The 11,105-nt window shown below is 43.7% G+C and overlaps 1 non-coding gene across 1 annotated transcript; it reads right to left on the bottom strand.

Annotated features, from left to right (window-relative positions):
- Nucleotides 1-679: 679 nt before the first annotated feature.
- Trnas-cga (transfer RNA serine (anticodon CGA)) lies at nucleotides 680-754 on the bottom strand. Its single transcript has one exon. It is a non-coding gene; the product is annotated as a tRNA-Ser (tRNA).
- Nucleotides 755-11,105: the final 10,351 nt, after the last annotated feature.

Raw genomic sequence — 11,105 nt, 5'->3', positions numbered from 1 at the left:
GTACTGGTTGTTATACGGCTGCTGTTGGCCAGCCTGGCCATTGCTGGTGCTGTAGAAAGCGGGCTGGTTGCTGGTGTAGTAGTAGGGCAGGTAGTAGTAATAGTCTGGATAGTACGGCTGCTGTGTGTATCCGGCAGAGGGATTCTGGTCGCTAGGAGGTGGCGGCTGTGTCGCGGTCTGCTGGGTAATGGCATCGCTTGTAGGCTGGGTGGAGGCAGTGGTGGTGTCCACGGGTCGCTCGCTGGAGACGGCTGGTGGAGGTGTGGTAGTGGTGGTAGCAACCGGCGTCGGCGTCGTGTCTACCGCCACCTGCTGCTGGACACCTGGCTGCGGGTCCACCTGCTGCGGGCCCTGTGCACAGTGCTGCTCCTGCGCGTTGCGCGGCCGCCGGCAAGACTTGGCGGCGTTGTCGAACAGGTAGCCGTGTGCGCACGTGGCGGGCGTCGCCATGCCGGACACGCACAGCGTGTAGGCGGCCGTGCAGGCGCCGCCGTACACACCGTTGAGTCGCAGGCAGTCCCCGTGGCCGCGTGCCGGCTCTGCAACAGTTTCCCAAATGAGTCTCCGTTGCCGTTCTTTCGACACCCTATTCTCTGTTAACAGACAACTTCCCGAATGAGATTTTCACTCTGCAGCGGAGTGTGCGCTGATATGAAACTTCCTGGCAGATTAAAACTGTGTGCCGGACCGAGACTCGAACTCGGGACCTTTGCCTTTCGCGGGCAAGTGCTCTACCAACTGAGCTACCCGAGCACGACTCACGCCCCGTCCTCACGGCACTTGCCCGCGAAAGGCAAAGGTCCCGACTTCGAGTCTCGGTCCGGCACACAGTTTTAGTCTGCCAGGAAGTTTCAACAGACAACTTCTTGTACGGACTAACACACTCGCCGTGGTTGGACCAACTTCTTAATAAAGGGCTTTGAGGAGAGAATGCTGTAATCGGTGGTTCTTAAACCAACTACACTACTGGCCATTAAAATTGCTACACCACGAAGATGGCGTGCTACAGACGCGAAATTTAACCGACAGGAAGAAGATGCTGTGATATGCAAATAACTTTTCAGAGCATTCACACAAGGTTCGCGCCGGTGGTGACACCTGCAACGTGCTGACATCAGGAAAGTTTCCAACCGATTTCTCATACACAAACAGCAGTTGACCGGCGTTGCCTGGTGAAACGTTGTTGTGATGCCTCGTGTAAGGAGGAGAAATGCGTACCGTCACGTTTCCGACTCTGATAAAGGTCGGATTGTAGCCTATCGCGATTGCGGTTTATCGTATCGCGACATTGCTGCTCGCTTTGGTCGAGATCCAATGACTGTTGGCAGAATATGGAATCGGTGGGTTCAGGAGGGTAATACGGAACGCCGTGTTGGATCCCAACGGCCTCGTATCACTAGCAGTCGAGATGACAGGCATCTTATCCGTGTGGCTGTAGCGGATCGTGCAGCCACGTCTCGATCCCTGAGTCAACAAATGGGGACGTTTGCAAGACAACAACCATCTGCACGAACAGTTCGACGACGTTTGCAGCAGCATGGACTATCAGCTCGGAGACCGTGGCTGCGGCTACCCTTGACGCTGCATCACAGACCCTCTTTATGAATCTTTGGAGGGTCTTCCTCTGCGTCCAATAGTGAGCAACATTGGAGCTCCTACATATGATTTAGCTAAACATCTCGCTTCCTTACTGAGACCTTTCGTAGGGAAGTGCTCACATCACATACGAAACTCAGCTGATTTTATCAATAGACTGGGGGCTATTCGTCTTAGCAGTGTAGACCTTCTAGTAAGTTTTGATGTGGTCTCACTTTTTACAAAAGTTCGTCTTGCAGATTCTTTGACACTGATTGGTAACATGTTTCCTGTTGATATCACTGCTTTGTTCAGGCACGCACTTTCCTCAACTTATTTTATGTTTTATCAAGAATATTTTGTACAGACTGACGGTGTCGCCATGGGTAGCCCCCTGTCTCCTTTGGTGGCCAACCTTTTTAGGGAGGATTTTGAAGAGAGAGCGCTTGAATCAGCTGCCCTGAAGCCAACAGTTTTTTGGCGGTATGTGGATGATACTTTCATAGTGTGGCCTCATGGAGAAGATAAATTAATGGAGTTTCTACATCACCTCAACTCCATTCATAGCAACATCCTGTTCACCATGGAAATAGAGAAAGATGGTAGTTCGCCTTTCTTGGATGTCCTGGTTCGAAGGAAGGATGATGGTTCTCTAGGGCATTCAGTTTACCGGAAACCCACTCATACTGATTTGTACCTGCAAGCATCCAGTTGCCATCACCCATCGCAAACCATGAGTTTGCTTAAAACATTTGTTCATAGAGCTCATACTGTCTCAGATCTAGATAGCTTACCTCAAGAACTCGCGCATCTAAAGACAGTATTCAGCGAAAATGGGTATTCCATCCGGCAGATTAACAGGGCACTAACAGTTAAAACTAAGAAGCAGGAGGTGAATAAAGAGGAGAACATGCTGGAACAATCCTTAGCTTTTCTTCCTTTCGTTGGCAACACTTCGTTTAAAATAGCAGGAATCCTCCGAAAATTTCAGGTAAAAGTGGTTTTCCGCCCACCATCGAAAATTGCGGACCTTGTGGGATCAGTTAAGGACAATCTGTTACTACGAAACGCCGGAATTTACAAGATACCGTGCCAGTGTGGTATGGCTTACATAGGTCAAACCACACGCACCGTGAAAGAACGCTGCACTGAACATCAACGTTACACCCGCCTTTTGCAGCCAAGCAAGTCCGCTATTGCTGAACATTGTATTTCTACTGGACATTCAACGGGGTATGAGAAAACAATGATTTAGTCCACAGCAACGTCCTTCTGGGACTCCATTATTAAAGAATCCGTAGAAATACGACTGGCGGAAAATCTGTTAAACCGTGACAGCGGCTACCAGCTGGACAGTGCATGGAATCCCACCATCTCCACGATTTGCTCAAATCGAAGACGACAGAGTGCGTCGACGGCCGTGGCAAACAGCAACCCAGACGGCGACTGAGTTCCGCTATTCCATCAGCGAGGGCGCTGTCGGCGGGCAGTGTAGTTCAACTATCAAGCTTTCGACGCATGCGCAGAATAGTTACAGTACGCTACATATTACGGAACGGAGGACGTTTTCGCCAGTCTGCGACGGCTCACCTGAAGATGACTGGCAGGTGCCCAGTTGAATTATCGTGCGAAGTATTGAACGACGACCGGCTGCAAGCCCGAAATTTGTTTGAACAGTCAATTCGTCGGGAAAATTTTAAAATTCAAATCTCACTGCTGTCAATTTCAGGTTTCAACCAGCTTTCTGTACCTAGTATTATGTGAACTCCACTGCTTCAAACTCTGGCACTTTGTTGCGAATGCTTCGGCAGTTAACCAGTAGGATTTTAATATTCTTTGATACTTCTGGGTTTCCTACAGCTGTCATCATCTGGATTGGATGGAGAGTCGCCTAATCTAAAAAACTCTTGTGTGTAACCCCCCCCCCTCATACACACACACATTTAGCTACCTGAGTAGCAGCATCTGATGTGTAGTGCATGCCTGACCCATTTAGGGGGATCCTACATTTCTCAACCCTGTGGTGCAAGTCCAGGAAGTCGCATCCTAACTTGTCTCTGGTTCAGCCGACTCGGAACCACGATCAGTTCTGGGGATAATGCTGCCTATCGTGTGAGCTTCGTTGAAACTCCATGCACAAGGCTGGTCTTCTCAAATCTTCTCTACCAGTAGCTGGAGTGACCTCAGAACCCAGGCGACAGACATCGTTTATTCCAATGTGCACAACAATCTGCAGTAGGTTGCGCACTCTTCCCTGGGTGGCTGCTGGCATATACACTGAGTGCACCTGGTGTCCTTTCCTGCCCCTTGCTGCCATTTCCCTAGGAAGTACCACTATTCGCCATACGTCTGACAATTAATAGACGCCTAACCTTCTGTGTTTGGCTTCTCTTGACACTGGACAAAACAGGCCTCCCCAAAAAAAGGTGAAATGAATCCCACTGGCTCAGTTTCAGTTTCAGTGAAAGACAGCACCTTAAACTTATTGGCTAGAAGGATTGGTACAACACCCTGTGTCCTCCCTGTTCTCCATCCACCCTGTACAGGTCGCCTAGATCTACCACTGCCACGCCACTCGCAGTCAAGTGGATGTGTAATGACGGATGCTGTACTTTCTGCAGAGGAGACACGATCCACAGGAGAGGACAGTATTAATTTGGCGTATCTCGTTCGACAGTAGTCGCAGCGATTTCCTGTTGCTTACAGATGTCAACCAAGTAATTCCATGTTCAAGAACAGCAGTCACAGTGGGGCTGCAGTTTGGCTGTTGCAGTGTATTACACAAATAATAAATTACCTTTTAATCTGTTGAGCTAAAAAGCTGCTAATTCCTTACAAGAACTGAAGCAAATACACTTAACAAGATTTCTATTAACGCAACACAAGAACTTGTGGTAAAAATTACTATTTTCCTAAAACGTTTTGAGATTAATTACAGTTGTTAGCAAATTCTAAAACAGAGTTAATTTAGTATAAATGTAGGTAATATATATAGGACTACTGCCCTTTAAGGGAAAACTAGATGCTACACAATACATTAGTTAGAATCTGATACATATACGAATGCATAGTTTCGCGGCGATATATACTGATAAAATTTTCCTCGGGCTTCCATCTGCGTTCAGTGGTTTGAAATGCACGAACTTTCAGCCAAGTTCTCCTCGGCCGTTGTAAAGTGGCGCTGCCGTCCTTATACAGCCGCGCTGTCTTCAGTGACGTCACTGGTGCTCGCCCCAGCGCCATATACGGTAGTGTTTTCATTTCGCACTTGCCCCGCCCGCTTCAACTTTCCGATGGCTAGGTTCCAAGCTGTGCTTAGCTGCATGCCGCCGTCTTTATTGAGGGTATTGTCAGAAATTTTTAACTCGGTCATTTCTTTTATAACAAAGTCCCAAAAACTAGTAGTCCACGTAATATTAGATGTCACGGCAAATGCAATACGCCGGCCGAAGTGGCCGTGCGGTTAAAGGCGCTGCAGTCTGGAACCGCGAGACCGCTACGGTCGCAGGTTCGAGTCCTGCCTCGGGCATGGATGTTTGTGATATCCTTAGGTTAGTTAGGTTTAACTAGTTCTAAGTTCTAGGGGACTAATGACCTCAGCAGTTGAGTCCCATAGTGCTCAGAGCCATTTGAAATGCAATACGGTGTCCGTTTTCTAAAGCATGTTCCGCCACTGCCGATTTATCAGGATACATAGGCGAAAACATCTCTCGTGTTCCACACGGTGCTGTTCAGTAGTACGTACAGTATGTTCGATATAGAACTATCCACACCGACACGGTTTTTTATATACTCCAGGCGTTCTGAATCCAACATCGTCTTTCACATGTCTCATTAGCTGTCGAATTTTAGCCGCTGCCGTAAAAACCAAATCGATTTAACGCTTCTGCAGAAGCCGGCTAATCTTTCCTGCTATTGAGAGAAGCTTCTTCGTGCCCTCCTCGGTCTTCTGCTTATGTTTCTTCAGCAAGATGGCTTGCGAAATCTGGCAGTTGTAGCCGTTTTCTTTTAATACTTTCCGAAAGTGGCTCAGTTCCTTCGGAAGGCTTTCAGCGTCTGAAACGCACCAATGTCCTCTGAACAGAACTTTTCTGCGATGGGTGGTGATAGCTGGTAGCATGCAGATATCGGTCTCGAGGGTGAGTATCCGATGAACAGTGTGGCTGAGACACCCATTGTCTTTCCGGCGGACGAAGACGTCTAAAAAAGGCAAGGCACCACCTGTTTCTACTTACATTCTGAATCTGATGTTATCACGGATATGCTGTTGATGTGGTTGAAAAATTCTCCCAGCTGTTTCTACTTCCATCGTGAATCTGATGTCACCATGAATACTGTTGATGTGGTTGACAAATTCCCCCAGCTTTTCACGCCCGTGAGGCCAGACAACGAATGTGTCGTCGACGTAACGATAAAAGCAACTAAGCTTTGCAGGAGCCGTGTCGAGGGTGATGTTCTCAAAGTTCCCATCGCGACGCCGTCTGTTTGGCTAAAAGCCGGCCGGAGTGGCCGAGCGGTTCTAGGCGCTACAGCCTGGAGCCGCGCGACCGCTACGGTCGCAGATTCGAATTCTGCCTCGGACATGGATGTGTCTGATGTCCTTAGGTTAGTTAGGTTTAAGTAGTTCTAAGTTCTAGGGGACTTATGACCTCAGAAGTTAAGCCCCATAGTGCTCCGAGCCATTTGAACCGTTTTTTTGTTTGGTTAAAATAATCTCCATCGTACAAAAAATACGATGATGTCAGAGTCTCGTGTGAATACATGTCTCAGACTACAAGGCACATTAAAAAAACTCTTCATCTGTATACTACAAACTGTTCAATGCAACTCCATGAAACTATATCCAGTCAGTACTTACATGAAAACAGCAAAAACAAGTCAAAAATACAGAACTGTATGCTATATAATGGACTAAAACTGTGTAAAATGGTGTCACAGAAAATTAAAAGCATTAATGAATTTTTTATCTCTAACCAAAGTCTATAAACGTATTCAGTAAGTAAAACCTGTTACACTGTAAATGAATATTCAAAACAACTATAGATAGCCACTTAATTTTCATGAATATGCCATGTGCTAAGCAACAGTATCTGATTCAATTATAAATATTATAAGACTAATTATAAGAACTGTAAACATTGTAAGAATCTATGTATGTTCATTTAATAAGAAACATTTTATCAACAATTGATGACTTCCATACAATTTGTATTGTTCTGCAGATAAATAAATGTATTAGTCAGTCATAAAGCACTTAAGGTAAACACTGAAAAAAATTAACCTTACAATTTAAGGTTAAACTGTGGTACATAACCTCACTGGTACACCCAGCAAATACACCCAATCACACTCCAAAAGAATCTATAGTAAAAAAAATAATTTATATGCAATTGCAAAGCACATGATGATTGCAGAACGCTGTTGAAATATGTCATAGTGATAAATGATTAGTAAAAAGTGGCTGAAGCAGAAAAATTATTATATAAAATTTGTAATACAGTTGCTGATCTCCACAAATTATATACAATACAGGTAAATCACTTAAATATCGTCCAAACATCTCCAAATTGCAGCTGGTTCATTGGGCTCAATTTCCTCCATGAAAAAGTTGGCCACCAAATTAGAAAGAGAAGCATATGACGATACTTTCATAGTGTGGCCTCGTGTTTAAGATCAGTTAATGGAGTTTATACTCCACCTTTGATCCATTCATAAGAACACTGAATTCACTTTGGATGTAGAGAAAAACTGTTGTCTACCCTTCCTGGATGTTTTGGTTACACGAAAGAATGATGACTCACTGGGGCATTCAATTTATCATAAGCCCACTGATGCCAGTTTGTATTTACAGTAGACGAGTTTTTATGACCCACTGAAAAGTGTGCATGGCTTAAACACTTGCACACAGAGCTTACACAGTATCAGATTCAGATAGTTTGGCTAAAGAGCGCCCTCACCTATAGACACTGTTCAGAAATGACCGATATTCTACCCAGCAGACCTAAGGGCCAGTATCAGTCAAAAGTGACATAGGGCACCAGTTTGATAATGCATAGAATCCCATCATTTCCAAGATTTGTTTCACATGAAGACGACCGAGTATAGTGATAGCCGTGGGGAGCGACAATCCTGAGAACACCTGAGTTCCGCAATTCCACTCACGAGGGTGCTGCCCACCAGAAAATGTGCTCACTCTGCTACTGCAATCTTAATACATGTGCGAAATACACACAGTACGCTAATAGACTGCAGTATGGGGGACGTCATCACCAGAGGATGCCTGCAAGTCTGCAGTCGAAATATCGTGGCACTTAGTGAATGTACAAAATCTCTTCGAATATTCATTTCACCGAAAAAGTTTCAAGATTCATAGTCTTTACATGCTAGAGTTGTAATGCTCCACTGCCAATAAAAGGTGAATTACTGAACCTACTGATCCCACTGCTCTGTTTTGTCCCGTGGCGTCATAAATATGGAAGGCATCAAACACTCGTCCACCCTCTCCCCAACCCCATGAACCACTGATCCTGCGTTGGTGATGTGACTTGCTTACCTCAACCATGCAGACAGCTGTATAGCACGTGTAGCCAGAGTAGATGGGTAATTGTCGAGAGACCACAACGACATGCGGTCCCTGAAGAGGAGCAGCAGCTGTTTAGTAGTTGCAGTGACGACAGTTTGGATGGTGGACTGATTTGACCTTATAAGTTTAATCAAGATAATGGTGCTATGTAGGTACTCCAAATGGATGAAAAGAAGAAGAAACTACATCTGCTAATTGTACTGAGAGCATGAAACTCTGCTGTATGATTCAAAGATGATGACATTTGTGAGGTAACATAATATTCTATTTGGATCTCTGGGAAGGAACTACTCATTAGGATGTTATCATCAACAAAAGCAAAACTAGGACTCCACTAGTTGGAGCGTGAAATGTTAGATTCAATAACAGGTTAACTAGATTAGAAAATCTGAAAAGACAAGTCGGTAGATTAAATGTAGATATCGCGGGAATTAGTGAAGTGCAGTGCCAGGAAGAACAGTGCTTCTGGTCAGATGTATACAGAGTTACGAACACAAGATGAAGTAGAGGTATGTAAAGTACATCTGATATTGAATACGGCAACAGAAATGCAGGTAAGCTACTATAAACAGAAAATTGAATGTACTACAGTAGTCAAGATAGACGAGAATCGAACAACGACGATCGTAATAAAAAGGTGCTGCAGACGATGAAGAAGTTGAAATAATCTTTGACGCGATAAGAGGAACTATTCTGATTGTTCAAGGAGGCGAAAAGTTAATTTCAATGGGCAGTGGATACCGTTATTATGAAAAGAAGGAAAGTTGTAGGAAATCGTGACCCGGGGGAAAGGCATGAATGGGTAAGCCATTTTATAACATACTGCACAAAGTACAACTTAATCATTGCTAATACTTGATTTAAGGTTCATGAAAGATGGTTGCGTACATGGAAGAGACCTAGAGGCACCAGAAGATTTCAGATAGATTACATAATGATAAAAAAGACATTTTGAAACCAAATTTTAAGCTGCAAACCATTTCCAAGATCACATGTGGATTACGACCATTATTTATTGGTTACGAATTGCTGAGTATAGTTGAAGAAATGTTGGAAATTAAGGATACTGGGCCTTGATAAATTTAAAAAACCTACAAGTTGTTGCGAGTTTCAAAGGAAGCATTATACAACGACCGATTGTAACAGGGGAAGGGAACGCAATAGAAGACAAATGAGTTGTTTTGAAAAATGAAGTAGGGGAGAGTGGGGGAAATACACGCACCTAAGGAAAAATCGATGTGAACCATTCGTTACGTCATTAAAACCTACGAAAATAAGTATATACCATACACTGGACATTTCTCCACATATTCCAATCGTCTATAAATAGTTATAAACAGTACCTTAATTTTGAACATTAAAATAAAAAAAGTGCATATGCGTGGTATTCCCCACCCCTGAGGGTAATGACACGCAAAGTACTGGGTAATAACACGAAAAACAAACAAACCATAAAAATGTACAATACTTGCTATTTTTATTTGTTTATTAGTTACTACAAATAGTAAACAGTATATTTAAGAACGAAATAATGTAATTCTAGAAACATCTCTTATAATTTTCGTTTTTCACATTTTTTTTATGTGAAAAGAGTTCATTTTCTCATACCATACAGCAAAGATCGCACTTGTAACCTTTTGGAGTGTTCCAGCCACTACATTCTTCATGACTCCATCTGCTACAAGAAATATATCGGTACCATAGTTCTCCATCCTTCCCAAACTCTCTACAAACTAAACAGACATCTTCTGAAATCACTACGTTTTTACCCCTTTCCCAAGACGTGGCCCCACCTATTTGTTTAACACCTTTAGGAGCCGAATTTCTCTCGGGCTTTTGTATTTATGCCCGTTTCATCGACGTTGAACACTCGCCCCTCTTTAAATTTATATTTATCAAAGACATGTTCTAAGTTTTTGAAATGTGCATTAACCTCTTCGTCATTAAATGCCTGTATTCTATTAATACTAGTTACTTCTGGTTTTCTCATGCTAATACTTGGGTTTCTTTTTAAAAACAGAGCTAGCCAGTCCTTGACAGCTAACCTAGGGGACTTATCAAAATTGTTTGCAATGTTGCTAGCCTCTGCACACTCAAAGGCAATCTTTCGCAGCTGGATGCATGTAATGCCATTTTAATAACATGATCCCTAATCTCATTTTCCCGTTCTGTCGAAAATGTTGGGTTTCTTCCAAGTTTTGGACCCTCGGTATTTTTAACGTTCATTCTCGTTCGCAGAGTAGCTTCATCAATCCCGAAAGCTCTTGATACTTCTCTTATTTTTCTTCCAGATTTGATGACATCAAGAGCCTTACAAAGTTCTTCTTGCGTCCATTTTGCTTTCTGGGTTTTTCTTTTATAATATCTACCCATCTGAGACTAAAAAAACTCGTTAGTATTGAAAATATAACCTGCAAGGGGGAATACCACGCACTTTAACAGCTGCGTGGCATTACCCAACTGTAAGTTTGATGACTAACCTAACCATAACTCAGCACCTAATTCAAATAGCGGGACAAATCTACAATTAAATTAAATGTTTCATCTAAGGTTAGTAGTTGATACGCAAGAATTACATTAAAGGAACTTATAGTAGCACTTACCTTGCAAAATACAGCTGACCAAAATTACATGAGACACGCCGAAAATAAACAATACTTCACTACTCCAACAATGCCACTGGAAAATGGCTGCCATAAGCCGCATAGTAGTTGTTACTCCTGCCGGCAGGGTGTAGCACCAACTGGGAACAGCTTGCGCCATTCAAACTGCGTAAATCAGCCTGCGTGGGATTACCCACATGCGTGTAATTCCCCCACCTTCCCCTAGTGAAAGCAGTAGAGCCTCAAATAGGCACATAGACAAGATCTAGTAAGAATTTTATGATGACATGGTAGGGAGATACTGAATTTAACCGATGAAAGGAGCAGTTACAAAAATGCAGCGA

Source organism: Schistocerca serialis, chromosome 2, assembly GCF_023864345.2.
Source record: "Schistocerca serialis cubense isolate TAMUIC-IGC-003099 chromosome 2, iqSchSeri2.2, whole genome shotgun sequence".
Lineage (NCBI taxonomy): Eukaryota > Metazoa > Arthropoda > Insecta > Orthoptera > Acrididae > Schistocerca > Schistocerca serialis.
The sequence above is the reverse complement of the archived record's forward strand: the minus strand, read 5'-3'. Positions and strand labels throughout refer to the sequence as shown.